The sequence below is a fragment of the Thamnophis sirtalis genome, unplaced genomic scaffold (genome assembly GCF_051295495.1).
Source record: "Thamnophis sirtalis isolate CommonGarterSnake01/CBP01778 unplaced genomic scaffold, rThaSir2_p1.2 scaffold_7, whole genome shotgun sequence".
Classification (NCBI taxonomy): Eukaryota; Metazoa; Chordata; class Lepidosauria; order Squamata; family Natricidae; genus Thamnophis; species Thamnophis sirtalis.
This window is the reverse complement of record NW_028261387.1, coordinates 72,862,455-72,883,658: the sequence shown is the minus strand read 5'-3', so window position 1 is coordinate 72,883,658 and position 21,204 is coordinate 72,862,455.

The following is a 21,204-nucleotide window of genomic DNA, read 5'->3' as shown; positions in this document are numbered from 1 at the left end:
GCAGCCACAGAGAAGGCCCTCCTCCGGGTGGTAGCCAATCGGCATTGGCCAGTGGATGGAATTTGGAGGAGGCCTAATCTGTGGGATCTAATCGGTCTGTTGGAGGTAATTGGCAGCAGGCGGTCTCTCAAGATCATGACAACCTGGACGCCAGTTGCTCTTCAAAGGAAAATACGCATAAAGTACTACCTGGATCCCAGAACGTCTTATTCTTAATTCAATAATGCATTGCATAACACTCACTTAACAGTTTACAACACTTCAAACACTTTACAATCATGATCTGTGAGGCACTTAATAAGTTGAATCTGAGTGCATCTGCAAATAGACACATTCCTCAGTCATGTGTAATTGGACATCCTGAAATAGTAGGGAACAGCACAGGAAAACAAACAAAGAAACAATGATGGAATATATAGATATACAGATATATACACATTCACACACACACGGGCACACACGGGCACACACACACACACACACACACACACAGTCATCTAGCAATACTGATACTATACCTTACACAAAATTTGAAATGTAATGTTCAGGTATTTCTTGTTTATTCACAGTCAAGACTGTGATGAAAACATAGCTTTTTAACCAAGCACAGTCATGGTTGTGCTTAGTGACTGCTTTGCTTATCATGTGAGTTGCGAACCTAAACTGTGTTTGCTAAATGAGGACTACCTATGTGCAGTACACATGCAATTAACAGATTAAAAACTCATATTTTTGAGAAAAAGTATTACCAAATTTTGTTGAAAGGAAAAGCTGTACTCATTTTCCTGGAGACTAAAAAAATAATGGTGAATTAATTGATATCAGTGTTTGTCTTAATCTCTTTCTTCAAAGAAGCCGGAGGTTTTTCTTTTCAGATTAATGGATAAACAGAGAGAAAAATGACATGGAAGATGCAGTAGGAGTTGGTCTGTTGTTGTCAGGGTTCGGCCAGACCCAGTGCAGGTCTCGCGGGCTGGGGAATGGGCAATGTGGGTTGGCATTGTTGTAATTAATTGATGTGGCGATGCCATACTCCCATCATCTAGGTTGACCCTGTAAGAACAGGGTTCCATTATTTTGAGTATGTGTCCATGTAGCCAGCGGGGGTCACCCCCATAGTTTTGGGCATAAACCGGGTCTCCTGTTTTGAATGTTCTGACATCGCTGGAATAGGGCACAGATCTGTTAGATTCATAACTGGGAGCAGTCTACCAAGATCTGTCCGGAGGGGCCGGCCCATCAACAGTTCAGCTGGGCTATGGTTGTCAATGGGGTGGGGGCTGGAATGCTGTTTTAAAAGGTACTGATCACCGAGGCCTGACTGTGCTAAGGATTCTTTTGGACCTGACTGCCCATTCCGCTAGGCGGTTCCCGGCAGGTGAAATGGGGTGACCTAAGGATGACGAATGCCACGTCCAGCCAGGAACATCTGGAATTCACCAGATGTCAGCTGCAGGCCATTATCGGACACCAGGGTGTCAGGGTAGCCATGAGTTGCTACTTCCACCCACTTAGAGTAGGCATCAACCACGACCAAAAACGTTTGACCATAGAATGGTCCATCAAAATCCAGATGGATTTGAGACCAAGGGATCTTTGGTGTTTCCCATTCTCTTAAAGGGGCAGCAACCCAGCTAGTGATGGCCTGGTTGAGGCCAGGCAACCAATGTAGCTTCTACCTAGGGCCTTCATGCTGACCACCCTGGGTGGCCTTCATGCAGGCTGGACAGAATGGGTTGTCACAAAGAGGGGGGGACTTAGATTTCCTCACAGGAGGCATCCGCCTTCCACTGACAGCTCATGCTGTCTGTCCCTGTACGGCAGGAACTCTGCATGTACAGAATCCTGTGACCAGCCCCTCCTAACCCAATCCAATTGTCCAGTTGCAGTTTAACTGGTGGGAGGACAAATTTCCTTGTCCTACTGACTCTTTTAAAGACTTTTGAAACTAATCAGTCTAAGCATAATTCAGACTTCTATGAAAGTTATGAGATGAGAGCACGATATTGTAGTGCCTACCTATAATGTCAAACCAAATCATTTTTGTTTTAATACTCTCAACTTCTTCTTTGCAATACTGAAATGTGAGACTAAGCTCACGGTTTAGTGGACTCTACTTTGCTACAGATTTATTTATTTTTCTTTAGGAAATATTGAAATTAAAAATGTCTATGAGACATGACCAATGTGCCAATGTGGCATTTTGTGAGGAAACAAAGGCAGAACCAAAGGTGAAATTTGAGCAAGTAACTTTTTATTTATGATAACAGAGAAAGAAAAATAACAGAGAAATAAAGAAAGAGAGAAAGTGAGAAAGAGAGAGAGAGAGAGAGAGAGAGAGAGAGAGAGAGAGAGAGAGGGAGAGAGAGCTTTTTTAAAAAGAAGAAAAGCTATATAATGACAACATGGCAAATATTTTGCTATTTTCTTCTCTTGTTCAAGAGACATTTCTCAGGTCAATGAAGGGATCAGAAAGATGCTGTAAAATCGCTGAATACATTGAATCATCGAACCACTTTCATCAATTGAGAGGTCTGTTGTGGATTAAAAATGACATATTAAAGTTAAACAAAAGTTAAACTTTAAAGTTAAACTCCAGAAGTGGATACATGAACACATTCATTTTTAATTACCAAACTAGTTTCAAGAGGAAACATCTTGCTGGAGATGCTATTAACGAAGAAGCCAAATGATATAATAAAGTAAACTTTCTGTCAAGCTGAGGTGAAGGAAATTGATTTGTAAATGAATTGCTAAAGAAGTTAAAATAAAAGTCAAGGACCAGCTTGCATGGGAAGTTGGATAATCTATAATAAGGGTGTCAAACCACAGGCGCAACCTGAAAACAGTGAAGGACCAGCCCAGGGTGCCTTTGCCAGCAAAAATGGAGCCGCAAGGGCTGCACATGCTCTTCCTGATCTCTGTTTTCACTGACAGAGGGTTGCAGGAGGCCGTTGTAGCTGAAAATGGAGTTTGGGAGCCTGTTTTTTTCTTGCAGAGCACCACAGGTGCCATCTAACACAAGTGACCTCATGCTGGCCATGCCTAGCCCAGCCCAGCCACGTCCGCCCTACCCTCCTAACCTCATGCTGCCCTCAATGAAATCAAGTTTGATACCTCTGATCTATAACATTTTTTTTCTTTACTTATTAAACTTATAAGCCACCCATTTTATTATCAACCGACACTGGGAAGCTTCTAATAGGATACAAACTACAGAGTAAAAGAATGAAATCTTAAAATTTAAATTAACAAACATTAGTTAAGATAGGAACCCCAGTATAGAAATGAGTTTTCTTTTTAATTCATAAGCAGCTCCAATATGGAACATTCCCGTCAGGGTGAAGCACAATTAACAAAGCCTAATTTTGAGACCCTTTTCACAAAGATAAGAGAGCACACACACAGCCCTTACCTCAAGGGGCAGAATGTTCCGAAGGCCAGAATCATGGCAGAGCAAGCTTTTCTCCTGCACAATGCCGGCCAAAATTTTTTGAGGACCACGACATGTCCCATCTGCCAGTGTTAGTGGGGTGGGCCAATGTTCCTTAGGTAGCTTAGACCCATGTCATAAAGGGTTTTAGGGTGGTAAACCAAGAGCTTGGACAGGAAGCAAACAAGCAACCAAGGCAGCTCATGTAACAAAGGTGTTTCATGGCCTCTCTGGGGCACCCCGGAAATGCCAGTGAACTGTATTGTGTGCCAGCATTAGCTACTGAATGCTCTTCAAGGGTAGCCACATGTTGATTGCACTGCAGCAATGCAAATGCAAGATGAGCAGGTCCTGAGTGACTGAGTGCACGGACTAATAATCCAGGAAAGGACATTACTGGCACCGAACACAAAGTTGCAAAAAGGACCTCCTAGCCACACCTGCGATCTGCTCTTGCAACACAACATGATAATGAGAAAACCTGTGTGTTTTTGAGAAAAATGGGCACATAAAGTCCTACCTGAGTCTGAGAACTTCTTACATTCGAGGCGCACACTTCTTTGTGCAACAAATAAGACAGCACTTCTCGTTTCCTGGACAATCCTTATCACTGCAGCATTCTTCAGTTATACCGTTAGGGCAACGGCACTCAGCTAATGGGCAAATTCCCGGCTTTTCACAAACACCTTGTCCTGGCAATAGAAGAGGATAGTTCATTGAAAAAACAAAGCTTTTTAGAATCTCTGTGTGTGTGTGTGTGTGTGTGTGTGTGTGTGTGTGTGTGTGTGTGTGTGTGTGTGTATCCAGATCTATTCAAGCTATTTAGCTCTTATCATCATATTTAGGCATTCCAGGGGTTGTGACACTAATTACATTTAGTTGACTGTCCCAACTATGGTCTTCAACAGCAAAATTATTTCTAAAGATTTTAAAAACAAGAATTGTTCAACACATACTCGGTAGAATTCCCAACTCTGTTCCTTTCAAAGGCCAATGCAATCCACAGACTTTTTCAGCTTCTAACTGTATTTTCCACTTTATTCTAAGGAAATTCAGAGGGAGCATGACCTGTTTTATTAAAATAGTTAAATAGCATGACCTGTTTCATACCCTCTCCTGCATATAACCTGCCTGATCAATTCCTATACATTTGAAGAAATAGAACCTAGGACTAATATGGAAGAAGTTGAGTTTGAAATCCCCCAACCTAAGTGATGTTCTTGTATGAAGAACATCACCACCAACATTTAAACTTTTAAAGATGTATTTCTGGAACTGCATTATGAATCTAAAATGTGTTAACAGATTTTTTATAACAATAATTCCAATAAATATAACACTACAGAAATTAATATTCAATTGTTCACAGAAAATAGATGAGTTATAAGTAAAGATACAGGCATAAAACTAAGCGAGGTTTCCTGTTCTTTGCTCCTAAATTTCTGTTCACCAAACAGCAACTTTTATGTCTCACCTGTTGGGAATTTCTTCTGTGCTTCAGAGGGGAAGCCCATCCAAAGAGCTAGAAGGCCCACAAGGAGAAAGGTAGTGAGCAGCTTCATATTGTCCTCTGGATTCAGCAAATGATCAAGAATTATAGCTCAGCAAAGCTAATAGATAAAACTGAAATGTATTTTGAGGCTACAGTTGCTCCGATATTTATATGCTTCTCCAACACCACAATCCTAAACTTAAGCAATTGCTTTCTTCTCAATTCCACAGAATATTATGTTGAAAGAGAAGCCAGGGCTGGAACTGGTGGCTAGATCAGTTATTACAATATTGTGGTGTGATGCCAACTAGAGTCATCTTTCCATGTCCTGAGTTCTAGGGTTCTCTGACCTCCAGCAAAAGGAAGAGATGTCCTCCATTTGGTCCTCATGACCTCTATCTACACTTTTCAGCTTTTGGGTTTTTTTTAAAATGGAGGAATTTTTTTTACAAAAGTAGTCATTCAAATTTTTGTGTTTTGTGACCTATTCACTTTTCTTCTTCTTTCTAGCCATCATCCGACAGTAGACTGGAGTGCAGAATATGTTATTTCATTTATTTATTGATTCATCAATTCAACCCCTTTAATTCTATGATTACTGTACACTGCTTGCTACTTTATGATATAGCAACTGATATGAACACAGCCACTTAGCCATCGGTCTTCAGGATTATTGCCTGTTCTTCATTCCTTCTCTGCTGCTTATAACCTGCCTGATGCAATACCTATAGATTTGAAGAAATAGAACCTAGGACTAATATGGAAGAAGTTGAGTTTGAAATCCCCCAACATAACTGTGAATTTGCCTGGCTTGGCTTAAAACAAAACTTTATTGGACAAATAAATATATTAAAAAGTCTCTCAAGGTCCATTGATTTAATAATGGAAATTTCAAAAATGTGTCATGGTCATTTCTATATTATAGCTATCAATTTCTCTATCACTGAATAATAATTACATCCAAAACTTTTACTGGAAAACTGGTGGAATCCAGATGAAGATTCTCAGAGGAAAAAAGACTCACAATGAAATATCTGCTGCTATAACACAGAACATATTGAAAACCTTATCTTTCTGGCCTAAGGACTTAATTGTTTAATGAGTGCCATTGAGCTGACATGACCCAACCACTGTATGGAAGGAAAAAGGAAAAAGCAGCTCAGTTTGACCTTGAAGATCCACTGTGCTGTCACAGGCCTTATGAGTTGCCCTCCCTATTTCAGAGGCTAGTGCAGATTCAGTAATCCCACTAGTAAAGTGTAATACATAAGTGAAGGGGACTAGTATATACAAGATAGCGAGTATAAATATAAACATGGACATGTGAAAAGAGAAATGAACACAGGCATTAACCACTCCGTTGCTGAAGTCATATTTTCTGCAATGGAGTTTGGGGCAGTTTTCCTTGAATTTGTATCAATTGTTTGCTTGTGTATTATTAAGGTTGACTCTGAAGAAGTCACTTAGAGTAAGACGTTGCAACAGACAATTTTGTGTACTGTGCTTAGATCATACTGAAGGCGGCACAGTTCCAGATTGTCCAAACCCAAAATTTCAAGCCTGGTGGCATAGGAAATTCCGTTATGAGTACTGGAGTGGGCTATTCTTCTCCTGAAGTACATCAGGACCCACTCAATCAATGCCTTTTTGGGCATTCTGTTACAGTGGGATCTGGGCTTAGATTATTTGAGATCAGTACACCTAGGTCCTTGACAGAGTAAGGGTCATGTATATGGTCGTTTCTGCCCAATTTGTATTTAATGTTCTGATTTTTATTGCCAATGTGTAGGACAGAACATTTATGAGTCGAGATTTGCAGTTGCCAATTGCGTGACAATTCAGACACATGGTTAAGGTCATTTTGTAAGATAGCGGCATTGTCAGTGGTGTTGAATAATTTTACATCATCAGCAAAGAGGACACAGTTGCTTTTAATATGATCACATAGGTTGTTAATGTAAAGGAAAAAGAGTGTGGGTCCTAGAATGCTGCCTTGTGGGACACCACGGTTAACTTGTGCTGGATTTGATAGAGCCCTCCATTCATTTCAAACGGTTTGCATAAATTCAATCCATGAAAAATTAAGATAACACACTGACCAAAACCATCCAAAGTTAATTCCGCCGCTTATTTCTTTTATTCTTATATTTAAATTAGCTTTAAGTTTTTTATAGGCAGGCTCTTTTAAAACGGGTAAAAATTCCTTACCAGCTGTAAACACTTTCTCTTCTGTTTCCTTCCGTTTTGGAGCCGTCCCTACTTCATCAGCCTAGGTGCTGAGCTTTTAACGCCAGCTGAGAGATCTTCTCCTGCATCAATTAGGGACTATGCGATGTCCCTGTGATCAGCAGAGCTTAGTCTTCCTGTTCACCGTCTCTACGGGACGGTTTATGTCTGATTGGACCACCCAACAAAAAAGTATTGGCCGCAATCTCAGTGTATTAAGATCAGGTAACTGTTTCATAGCGACATAGCCTCCTCCCCCCAAAGATATCCATTGCCACCATTACAAACAATGCACCTCCAGTTAAGAAAAAAAAACCTTCTCAAAATGAACGTTGAAGGTGTCAAATATTTACTGTATATGCAGTTCAGGCCAGCCAGGGAAAAATATTTCAGAATGTATGAATGTTAACAATCAGCAATTATTGTGTCATGGTAAATATAGATGGCTTAGAATCTTTGCTCTTATTGAGATATTAATCAGGTTGCTTCCAGCTATTTATGTGTTCCTTGCTAAGGTTGGATATATAGTCTATTATTTTGGCTTGATTTTGGGGCATGGATATGTCAGATGGCTTTCTTTTCCCTAAAAATTTCTCTTGTCAGTTTGTTGTTAATTGACAGTTTCTTGCAACAATATTTTGGTTAGCTCATTTCCCTTTCAAGCCATCAGCAATATCTTGCCGTTACTTTCGACATTAACAGGTCAACCAATGTAATTCTCATCTCTTATCCCACAATCCAAAATTCAGTGGGAGGAAGAAATTAATGTGGTAAGGATCTGGCCACAATTTTGTGATTAACAGTATCCATATTTATTCTGATAATAATATGAAGAATTCCCCAAACATTGTCCAGTTTGGAATATTAAAACCTTTACAATGTATAAATAATGTTTTCTTGTCTTATATTTAAATTTGACTTCCTTGATTAGAGAAAAGAGTGTATCTATATTTAGCAGTTTGGAAGCCTCTCACAGACTTGTGGTCTAAAAATGTGGAAAAAAAGAACACGATTTATATATTTCATTATTATACAGGATAAATTATGGAAAGAAAAGTAACATAATGCAATTCTAGTTGTTGTTGTTAGTTGCAAAGTCATGTCCAATCAATTGTGACCCCTTGAACAATGTTCCTCTAGGCCTTCCTGTCCTCTACCATCCTCTGGAATCCTTTTAATCTCATGCCTACTGCTTCAGCAGCTCTATCCAGACACCTCATTCTCTGTCGTCCCATTCTTCTTTTGCCCTCAATCTTTCCCAGCATTAGGCTCTTCTCCACTGAGTTCTTCCTTTTCATTAAGTGGCCAAAGTATTTGAGTTTCCTCTTCAGGATCTGGCCTTCTAAAGAGCTGTCAGGGTTGATCTCTTCTAGTATTGACAGGTTTGATCGCCTTGAAGTCCAAGGGACTTGCAGGAATCTTCTCCAGCATCAAAGTTCAAAGGCCTCAATTCTTTGGCACTCAGCCTTTCTCATGGTCCAACTTTCACAATTTTCCATAGCTTTCCTCCCCAGGAGCAAGCTTCTTTTAATTTCTTGGCTGCAGTCCCCATTTGCGGTGATCTTGGAGCCCAGGAAAATAAAATCTGTCACTAGCACAATTTCTTCCCCATCCATTTGCCATTTTTTCACTCTCCTCCTTCACTCACATCAAGAGGCTCTTCAGTTTCTCTTCACTTTCTGCCACTAGAGGGGTATCATCTGCATATATCAGGTTGTTGATAATACATCTACAGTAAGTTTGCATTTAAAATCTTATATTTATACATATAATTGCTGGGTTTATTTATTTATTTATTTTTGTTTATTAAAATTATATTCTGCCTATCTCACTGTACAAAGTGAGTGGATCACCTATCATTAAAATCATAAATTCTAAAACATTAACAACAGAAACTAAAAGCAAGAACACTGTTGGCATCTTCCCTATTAATTCCAACATGGGTGGCAAGATGTTCCAAAGATTGGAGACTATGGTAGAATATAATCTGATAGATAATCTCTGCCAGCCAAACTCTTTGACTGATGTGGTCAGCAGAATGCTGCTTCTGTCAGATCAAATTGGACAGACCAATTCCATTACCATAAAATGACCACCAACATATTGGATTCTAGTGTTTGTGTTTGTTTGTCTACTCTTTCATCCCCTTCTTCTTTTGCCCTCAATCTTTCCCAGGCTCTTCTCCAGTGAGTCCTTCCTTCTCATTAGGAAGCCAAAGTATTTAAGCTTCATCTTCAGGATATTGCCTTCTAAAGAGCAATCCGGGTGGATGTCCACTAGGATTCACAGGTTTGTTCGCCTTGCAGGGAAAGAGACTCGCAGGAGTCTTCTCCAGCACCATAGTTCAAAGGCCTCAATTTTTTGGCGCTCAGCCTTTTTTATGGCCCAACTTTCACAGCCATGCATTGCAACTGTGAAAACCATAGCCTTGACTATACACACTTTTGTTGGCAGGTTGATGTCACTGCTTTTTAGTATCCTATGTTGATTTGCTTCTTTCTATCCATCATCTGACAACAGACTGGAGTGCAAAATATGTTATTATTTTATTTCTTGATTGATCAATTCAATGCCTATAATTCTATAATCACTGTACACTATAAATCACATTACTAGTCCTACATTTCCTGGGTGAAATTTGAAAAATATGTCATGGTCATTTCTATATCTGAATGTTTCCTCAGAGCCCACGATTCTTCAGAAATCTCCAATGTAAGAAATGTGCCTGTTTCCTAACTGTTTGTGGCAGAGAGATGTTCAACACTGCCGGGGCACTTATGTCGCCAACCTCTATTTATTCCGTGCCTTGGGATATGTTAATGAATAAATTGAAAAGCCACTATCCTCCATCACCTTTGAAAATTGTCCACCATCATGATTTCTATCATAGAAATCAGGCTGACGGTAAGTCAATTAATCATCACCTGGATTCCTTGCGATCATCTGCCCTACATTGTGAATTTAAAGATTTAGATGATTCCTTGCTGACTAGTATGTGGTGTCAAATATTTACAATTACAACAGCGGTTATTAGCTAAACCTGATTTGACATTTCAATCAGCTTTGGATGATGCTAGGGCAGCCGAGATATCTATGCAGCCGCTTTCAGTCATGCAGAATAGTCAGAATCTATGAAGCATTACAAAAACAGTAAATTCCCCGAGTACAGCGATTCACCAAAATGAAACCGACAGCCTCACCAACGGTATGCCTCACCGCACGTCACTGGTCTGAGGGGTGAACCACCTAAAAGAGGAGAGGAAGAGAAGTTAGCCAAATGGTCAGAAACCACCTCCTGCATCTTGTATGGGTTTGTGGAAGAAATCATTCAAGGGCTGATTGTCAATTTAAGTCAGCTGTCTGTCAGCGTTGCAGGAGGAAGGGTCACCTGGACAGAATATGCCGAGCAGCACACTCTTCTCTAATCCAACTGGCTAAATTTCAAGCTGATAGATGGCCACCCCACAAAAAGTCTTGTCTATGAGATGGCTGTCATGCTATTTTCCGGGCTAAGGCCACAGTTGAGGAAATTATTCACCAAACCAGCAATGGGCAATTCAATTGACAGTGCAGATTGAGAGGGTGGAGTGTTCTATGGAGGTGGACATGGGATCTGCTACCTCAATAGTGTCCTGCAGTACGATGAAGAGAATAATGCCATCCCTATCAAAATAGCACTTATAGAAAGGGAGATTGACCCTGAGAGACTATCAAGGGAATAATATTCCCATTCTGGGCAGTTTTTTTTTTAAAAAAATCCCCGATCAAAATGAACTTTGAATGTGTCAAAATGTTTACTGTACAGGCTTTTCAGGGACAGACATGGAAAAATATTTCAGAATATATGGATATTAACAAACAGCAATTATTGTAATCAACATAGTAAGGATCTGGCCACAATCTTGTGATTAATAGTATCCAGATTTATTCGATCTTTATTCACCTTAGTTAATTTACCTTTAATTCTTTTTTGCTTGCAATCCTTTCTATACCATACAAACATATTACATTTCAGTGTTGCAGTTTATTAAAGTGAAAAACAATGCACTTCCAGTTAAGAAAAAAAAAACCTGCTCAAAATGAACTTTGAAGGTGTCAAAATATTTAGTATATGTAGTTCATGGAAAAATATTTCATAATATATGGATATTAACAACCAGCAATTATTGTATCATGGTAAATGTACATGGCTTTAGAGTATTTGCTGTTATTGAGATATTAGTCAGGTTGTTTCCAGCTATTTATGTGTTTTTGGTAAGCTGGGATATACAGTGCATTACTTTGGCTTGATTTGGGGGCATGGAGATGTCAGGTGGCTTTCTTTTTCCTAATAATTTCTCTTGTCAGTTTGTGGTTAAATGACAGTTTCTTGCAACTATATTGTGGTTATCTCATTTCCCTTTCAAGCCATCAACAATACCTTGTCCGTTACTTTTGACATTCAACAGGTCAACCAAGGTAATTTTCATCTCTTACCCCACAATCCAAAATTCAGTTGGAGGAAGAAATCAACATAGTAAGGACCTGGCCACAATTTTGTGATTAACAGTATCCACATTTATTCTGATAATAATATCAAGAATTCCCCAAACATCATCCAGTTTGGAGTAGTAAAATCTTTGCAATGAATATAAACAATGTTTCTTGCCTTATATTTAAATTTGACTTCCTTGATTAGAGAAAAGAGTGTATATACATTTAGCAGTTTGGAAGCCTCTCACAGACTTTTGTCTAAAAATGTAAAAAAGAATGAACACGATTTATATCTTTGATTATTATACAGGATAAATTATGGAAAGAAGAGTAACAAAATCCAATTCTAGTTGTTGTTGTTAGTTGCAAAGTCAGGTTCAATCCATTGCTAGCCCATGGACAACATTCCTCTAGGTCTTCCTGTCCTCTACCATTCTCTGGAATCCTTTTAAGCCCATGCCTACTGCTTCAGAGACTCCATCCAGCCACCTCATTCTCTGTCGTCCCATTCTTATTTTGCCCTCAATCTTTCCCAGCATTAGGCTCTTCTCCACTGAGTTCTTCCTTTTCATTAAGTGGCCAAAGTATTTGAGTTTCCTCTTCAGGATCTGGCCTTCTAAAAAGCAGTCCAGGTGGATCTCTGGTAGTATTGACAGGTTTGATCGCCTTGAAGTCTAAGGGACTTGCAGGAGTCTTCTCTACCGCCATAGTTCAAAGGCCTCAATTCTTTGGTGCTCAGCCTTTCTTATGGTCCAACATTCACAGCCACACATTGCAACTGGGAAAACCATAGCCTTGACTATACACACTTTTGTTGGCAGGGTGATGTATCTGCTTTTTAGTATCCTGTCTAGCTTTGCCATAGCTTTCCTCCCCAGGAGCAAACTTCTTTTAATTTCTTCACTGCAGTCCCCATCTGCGGTGATCTTGGAGCCCAGGAAAATAAAATCTGTCACTACCTCCATTTATTATCCATACATTTGCCAGGAATAGAGAGGGCAAGATGCCATGATTAGTTTTCTTAATGTTGAGTTTCATCAGTTTCATCAGTTTCTCTCCACTTTCTGCCGCTAGAGTGGTATCATCTGCATATCTGAGGTTGTTGATAATACACATAAGGTAGGTGTGTATGTAAAAATATATATTTATACATATAATTGCTTATTTATTTACTTATTTTTGCTTATTAAATTTATATGCCGCCTACTCACTGTACAAACTGAGTTGCTCATTTATAATCAAAATAATAAATTCTCAAACAATAACAACAGAAACTAAAATCAAGAACATTGTTCGCATCTTCCCTATTAATTCCAACATGGGTGGCAAGATGTTCCAAAGATTGGAGACTATGATAGAATATAGTCTGATAATCTCCTCCATCCAAAGCCCTTTGACTGATGTGGTCAGCAGAATGCTGCTTCTGTCAGATCAAATTGGACATACTAATTCCATTAGAGCAATATATTACCTCAGATAAGCTCCTTCCTTACCATGAAGAACTTGAAAAATCCAACATATTGGATTGAACCAAGAACCAATGTAGCAACCACCGTATCTTGTGCCAGGATGTGTGTTTGCATGTTTGTTTGTTGTTTATTGTTGTGATTAGGTCTGGAACTGGAGGCTAGAGTAGTAACTAATGTTCTGGTGTGGTGTAGAAACTGCCACAGTTTCCTTCATATTTCTATTGTGATGTTCAACTCCTGCTTTTTCCTGATTCATTTCTTTGTACCCTCACTGATTGCTCATTCTTCCTTCATTCTCACCATGTTTTTGTTTGAGATTCACTTAAGGCCTTTTGACATGTGGCCTCACACTGATGTGAGGTTGGCTATTGTTGAGGTTTGGGAAGACGAATTTCCTCTGCTCCTGCTGTAAGGGAAATTTTGCAGTCAATCCCTTGGAGTTGCAAGGATTTGGGGGTAGATACTTTAAAAACAAGGGGAAAAGGTATATGATGACAACATGGCAGATATTTTGCTGTTTTGTTCTCTTGTTCAAGAGACATTTTTCAGGTCAATGAAGGGATCAGAAAGATCTTCTGCCTCGCCCAAATCAGGGAATGTACCCTTCCCTTGCTCCAGCCTTGCCCCGGGCCTCCACTGGCCTCAAACTACTGGATGGTTCTTCTTACCTAAAGCACTTACACAGTGATCTTGCAGCTGTCCATTGCTAAGGCTCAGTTGTTCACGGGGATGCTCCATTTGGTCTCCGGGTCAGCAGCTGATTCTCTCCACTGCTGTTCTTGCTGGGAGAGAAAGCACCTCTTATGCAATTTAGAAGCTGTGAGTCGCCGCTTTCCTTTAAGTCCCAATCTGGAAAGTGTGCAGCACAAAGAAGCAGCATTCAACATGGCTGCTTCTTTTCTGTAATGCGTGCTTTCTGGGTGGGACTTAGAGGAAAGCGGTGGCTCACAGCTGCTAAATTGCACAAGAGACGTCTCTCTCCTAGCAAGAGCAGGAGCAGATAACAGCAGCTGCTGCCCCGGAGAGTAGAGATAGATCAATGCAGATCCCGAAAGGCTGCTTGGTCAACACTTGGTGCGTGGCGGAAGCCGCAGATGCACCCACACACATTCACATTTTCAATGAACCAGTTGTTAAATGGGTTGAATCCCACCACTGGGTAGACCTCTGCAGGAAATGGCATAAAAATCTCTAATATTATGTGCTTCTGTATTCACTGCCACCATGGCAAAACAACGCACCTCTAGGTTTTTTTTAAAAAAAACAACCTGTTTAAAATGAACATTGAAGGTGTCAAAATAATTCCTGTATATACAATTCAGGCCCAGATATGGAAAAATATTTCAGAATATATGGATATTAACAATCAGCAATTAGTGTATCATGGTAAATGCAGTTGGCTTAGACTATTTGTTGTTACCTGGAACAGGTTATTTCCAACTATTTAGGTGTCCCTTGGTAAGCTGGAATATACAGTCTATTACTTTGGCTTAATTTTGGGGCATGGATATGTCAGGTGGCTTTTTATTTGCCTAATAAATTCTCCTGTCAGTTTGTGGTTAATTGACAGTTTCTTGCAACTATATTGTGGTTAGATCGTTTCTCTTTCAAGCCATTAGCAATATTTTGTCCTTTACTTTCGACATTCAGCAGGTCAACCAAGGTAATTCTCATTTTTTACCCCACAATCCAAGATTTAGTTGGAGGAAGAAATCAACATAGTAAGGATCTGGCCACAATTTTGTGATTAATAGCATCCATATTTATTCTGATAACAATATTAAGAATTCCCCAAAATTTGTCCGGTTTGAAATATTAAAACCTTTGCAAAGGATATAAACTAGGTTTTCTTGTCTTTAGGAGATCAACTGGATATTGGGTTTGAAAAATAAGTGAGATTAGAAGAGAAACTGGACCATCAGACTTGGAGAAAAGCTTGCTGAAAGAATGAAGTGGACTATTAAGATCCCTTTCAGTCAACGCTCAAATTAAGGTCTTGGATGGAAGCCAATGTCCTTGCTTACATGGCGAGAATGCACTTTTATTTGTCCCATTTTGGTATTATCAATTTCAGATAATTCAGAGTTGATATATTTCAGAACTGCTATGAAAGTATACATTCAGGGCAAAGTATTATATTCCTCAACTTGCAATGTGACTCATGACACACTTTTTCTTCAAGCTGTCGACTTTTCCTTCTTTTTCAAAACTCTTCTGTTGCACTTTATTTTCTGGACTAGTTTGGACATAAGGAGAGACAATTCATTTGATGTGTTGTTACCATGCATTTTGTACCAGAAAGAAAAGACTATTACTATGAATGATGTATAGCAGTGATGGGATTCAGCCAGTTCGCACCTCTTTGGGGGAACTAGTTGTTAACTTTCTGAGGAGTTTGGGGAACTGGTTGTTGGAAGAAATCATGAGGGCAGAGAACCAGTTGTTAAATTATTTAAATCCCACCACTGATGTATAGTTACAATATTTGTCACTAGGGCAAAATTACAATATCTTTCAAACAGTAGAATAAAGTTTTCTTTAAGGATTTCGTGCATATGGAATGGTGCTCTTACTTCAAAAGCTCAAGAATATAAATTGTGTCTCCTCCCCAATATTCATCAATTCAACCCCTTTAATTCTATGATCACTGTACACTGTAAATCACATGACATGCTTGCTACTTTATGGAATAGCAACTGATATGAACACAGCCACTTAGCCATCGGTCTTCGGGAACAGAGCCTGCTCTTCATTCCTTCTCTGCTGCATATAACCTGCCTGATGCAACACCTATACATTTGAAGAAATAGAACCTAGAACTAATATGGAAGAAGTTGAGTTTGAAATCCCCCAACATAACTGTGAATTGGCCTGGCCTGGCTTAAAACAAAACCTTATTGGACAAATAAATATATGAAAAAGTCTCTCAAGGTCCATTAATTTAATAATGTAAATTTCTTGGGTGAAATTTGAAAAATGTGTCACGGTCATTTCTATATTATAGCTATCAATTCCTCTATCACTGAATAATAATTACATCCAAAACTTTTACTGGGAAACTGGTGGAATCCAGATGAAGATTCTCAGAGGAAAAAAGGCTCACAATGAAACATCTGCTCCATTATCAAAGAGCATATTGAAAACCTTATCTTTCTGGCCTAAGGAGTTAATTGTTTGATGAGTGCCATTTAGCTGACATGACCCAACCACTGTATTGAAGGAAAAAAGGGAAAGCAGCTCAGTTTGACCTTGAAGATCCACTGTGTTGTCACAGGTCTTATGAGTTGCCCTCCCTATTTCAGAGGCTAGTGCAGATTCAGTAATCTCACTCGTAAAGTGTGATATATAAGTGAAGGGGACTAGTATGTACAAGATAGCGTGTATAAATATAAACATGGACATGTGAACAAAAGAAATGAACACAAATAAATGAGGACAGTAGGACATGGATGGTAAGCACTCTTATGCACTTATACCAGGGGTGGGTTCCTCCCGATTCGCACCGGTTTGCATGAACCGGTTCATCGGTGAACCCGGAAGTAATTAACTTCCGGGAATGCCAGTACCGGTCCTGGACCCTCTCACTGCAAAGCGCCCTTTTGCTCACTCGCTCGCTCCCTCATCCGTCCGCACTAAGCCCAGCCTGCCGCTCACTGATTGGCTGGAGTACAGCCAATCAGTGAGCGGGCTGGAGGTGAAGCGAAGTTTTTTTCGCGCTTGACCTCCATTTGAAAATTCCCTTCGGCCTTCGCTTGCTGCTTCCCCCTCAGGTAAGCAACAAAGCCCCAGCGGTGGGACTCGGGAGACTTTGGGTGGGTGGCGGTGGCCCAACTTTTGCAAAAGCCACGGGCTCGCGTGCACTATGCGGCTGAAGCTGGGTGGGGACGGCAGTAGCGGTGGTAGCAGGGGAAGGTAGGGGGTGGCAGCCTAGCTTTCATGAGGGAAGGCCTCCAGGCCTTCCCTCACAAAAGCCGCAGGCTCGCATGCACTATGTGGCTGAAGGTGGGGGGCCGTTGGCCTAGCTTTTGTGAGGGAAGGCCTCAAGGCCTTTCCTCGCAAAAGCCATGGGCTCCTGTTCACTACGTGGCCGAAGGCGGGTGGCGGGTGGCGGTAGCAGTGGTGGAAGTGGTAGCAGAGGGGGCGGTAGCGGCAGCGGTAGTGGCGGTAGTGGCGGCAGTGGTAGCAGCGGCAGCGGTAGCGGTGGTGGCGGTAGTGGTGGTAGCTGCAGTGGTAGCCCGGTGGTAGCGGTGGTGGTAGCGGTGGCAGTAGCGGCGGCAGCGGTAGCGGCGGTAGTGGTGGTGGTGGTAGCGGCAGCAGCGGCGGTGGTAGTGGCAGTGGCAGTAGCGGAGGTGGTAGCGGCGGCTGAAGGTGGGGGGCAGCGGCCTAGCTTTCGCAAGGGAAGGCCTCTAGGCCTTCCCTTGTGAAAGCCGCGTCTGGGTGGTGAACCAGGCCTACCTTTCACAAGGGATGTCCCCAGCCCCCCCCTCCAGCCTCTCCTGGCTGGCTAAGCCTGCCAGGCGACTTGCTTAGTGACCCTAGCCTTGTCTGAGGGTCCAGTGTCTTACCTGTTCCTGCTGCCTGCCTGCTCCCTGTTACTTCCATCCATCGCGAGGAGGATCCATCCATCGCATCGGAGTGCTGCGGATTCTGCCTGTGGTAAGTGACCCAGGTTTTTTTTCTTCTATTTTTTAAATGTATTTTAAAATAATATTTTATTCAATTTTTTATAATAGTTTTACTTAAAAGTATTGAGTGTAGAATATTTTAAAATGGTTTACTTTAATTTATTTTGGATGGAATCTTTTTTAAAATTGTCTTAGACTATTTTAAAAAAGATTCTATCCAAAATAAATTGAAATAACCCATTTTTAAAAATTCTATATTCAATACTTTGAAATGTATTGTGCATAGAATTTTTTATAATAGTTTTATTGTAATTTATTGTGTGTGGAATATTATTAATGGTTTCATTTTAAGTTATTGTGTGTGGAATAGTTTGAAATGGTTACAGTGTAAATTATTCCTGGTGGATTGAACTAATGGTTACAGTATGGCTGGTACAATAACTTAAAATTGTTACAGTGTAAAATATTGCTGGTGTAATACTTAACAATGGTTTTTAAAGATTTCTTTTTTTATAGAATATGTTTTTTTAATTATTTTGGGGGGAATTTTATTTTTTAATTGTTTATAAAATATATTTACTACAAGAAATGTTATTCCTTTTTGCAAATGTTTTCTTTCTGATGCAATATGTTGCTTTTAAGTGTTCAGACCAAGTTTATGTGTCTCAAAGTGGCTGCTTTTCTATGGGCAGGCCAGGTTTCTTGCAAGGCAGTTTTGCCAGATTTAGTGTGTTTCACCCTTGTTGTTTAGGTAATTCTGAGGTGGTTGATCGTTCTGTGAGCGCCTGGCCTTTATAATTTTCCACATTGCCTTGATGGTTTTTATTCCAGTGACTTTGTTTTTCCTGTCCTTAGGCTTAAGAAAAAAAAACTGGTTTCATTGGCAGTCTTTTGGGTGGGTGATTCTTATTTTTGGTGTTATAGTTTGCGTGTGTGTGTGTGTGTGTGTAATGTCCCGCAGTTATCTACACATTAATAATAATCTAGTAATATTAATAATATCTAGTAATTAGTAATATCTAGTAATAACATCGTCTTGGCCACTCCCACCAGGTCACATGGGTGGCAGCCTGGCAGGCCACTCCCATCTGGTCATATGGGTGGCAAGCCACTCCCATCCAGTCACATGGGTAGCAAGCCACTCCCAAAAAGGAGGCCATGCTCACAGAGTAGGTTCAAACAATTTTTGAAACCCACCCCTGGCTTATATATTCCCTCTTTATGGACCTCTTAGGAATGGGGTAAGATCCACGATAGAGAGTTTAAGGTTGAAGCTTAAGGGTTAGAGGATGTAACAATGGAGTCAGGTAGAGCATTCCTGGCGTTAACCACTCTGTGGTCCAAAGTCATATTTTCTGCAATGGAGTTTGGGGCAGTTTTCCTTGAGTTTGTATCAATTGTTTGCTTGTTTCTTATTGAGGTTGACACTGAAGAAGTCACTTACAGGTAAGACATTGCAACAGACAATTTTGTGTACTGTGCTTAGATCATACTGAAGGCAGCACAGTTCCACACTATCCAAGCCCAAAATTTCAAGCCTGGTGGCATAGGGTATTCTATTATGAGTACTGGAGTGGGCTACTCTTCTCGTAAAGTACATCTGGACCCAATCAATCAATGCCTTTTTGGCCATTCTGTTGCAGTGGGATCTGGTCTTAGATTATTTGAGATCAATACACTTAGGTCCTTGACAGAGTAAGGGTCATGTATATGGTCGTTTCTGCCCAACTTGTATTTAGTGTTCTGATTTTTATTGCCAATGTGTAGGAGAGAACATTTATTAGTTGAGTTTTGGAGTTGCCAATTACTTGACAAGGTCATTTTGTAGGGTAGCGTCAGTGGTGTTGAATAATTTTACATCATCAGCAAAGAGGACACAGTTGCTTTTAATATGATCACATAGGTTGTTAATGTAAAGGAAAAAGAGTGTGGGTCCTAGAATGCTGCCTTGGGGGACACCACGGTTAACTTGTGCTGGATTTGATAGAGCCCTCCATTCATTTCAAATGGTTTGCATAAATTCAATCCATGAAAAATTAAGATAACACACTGACCAAAACCATCCAAAGTTAATTCCGCCGCTTATTTCTTTTATTCTTATATTTAAATTAGCTTTAGGTTTTTTATAGGCAGGCTCTTTTAAAACGGGTAAAAATTCCTCACCAGCTGTAAACACTTTCTCTTCTGTTTCCTTCCGTTTTGGAGCCGTCCCTACTTCATCAGCCTAGGTGCTGAGCTTTTAACGCCAGCTGAGAGATCTTCTCCTTCATCAATTAGGGACTATGTGATGTCCCTGTGATCAGCAGAGCTTAGTCTTCCTGTTCACCGTCTCTACGGGACGGTTTAGGTCTGATTGGATCACCCAGTGAAAAAAGTATTGGCCGCAATCTCAGTGTATTAAGATCGGGTAACCATTTCATAGCGACATAGCCTCCTCCCCCCAAATGTATCCATTGCCACCATTGCAAACAATGCACCTCCAGTTAAGAAAAAAAAACTTCTCAAAATGAACGTTGAAGGTGTCAAATATTTACTGTATATGCAGTTCAGGCCAGCCAGGGAAAAATATTTCAGAATGTATGAATGTTAACAATCAGCAATTATTGTGTCATGGTAAATACAGATGGCTTAGAGTCTTTGCTCTTATTGAGATATTAATCAGGTTGTTTCCAGCTATTTATGAGTTCCTTGCTAAGGTTGGATATATAGTCTATTATTCTGGCTTGATTTTGGGGCATGGATATGTCAGGTGGCTTTCTTTTCCCTAAAAAATTCTCTTGTCAGTTTGTGGTTAATTGACAGTTTCTTGCAACCATATTTTGGTTAGCTCATTTCCCTTTCAAGCCATCAGCAATATCTTGCCGTTACTTTCGACATTCAACAGGTCAACCAATGTAATTCTCATCTCTTACCCCACAATCCAAAATTCAGTTGGAGGAGGAAATCAACATAGTAAGCATCTGGCCATATTGTGATTAATAGTATCCACATTTATTCTGATAACAATATTAAGAATTCCCCAAACACTGTCCAGTTTGCAATATTAAAACCTTTGCAAAGGATATAACAATATTTTCTTGTCTTATATTTAAATTTGATTTCCTTGATTAGAGAAAAGAGTGTGTCTACATTTAGCAGTTTGGAAGCCTGTCACAGACTTTTTGTCTAAAAATGAACACGATTTATAGTTTTGATTATTATGCAGGATAAATTATGGAAAGAAGAGTAATATAATGGAATTCTAGTTGTTGTTGTTAGTTGTAAAGTCATGTCCGATCCATTGTGACTCCATGGACAACATTCCTCAAGGTCTTCCTGTCCTCTACCATCCTCTGGAATCCATTTAAGCTCATGCCTGCTGCTTCAGTGACTCCATCTAGCCACCTCATTCTCTGTTGGTCCCTTCTTCTTTTGCCATCAATCTTTCCCAAGCTCTTCTCCAGTGAGTCCTACGCCAAGATATTTCTGGCATAAGGACTTAATAGC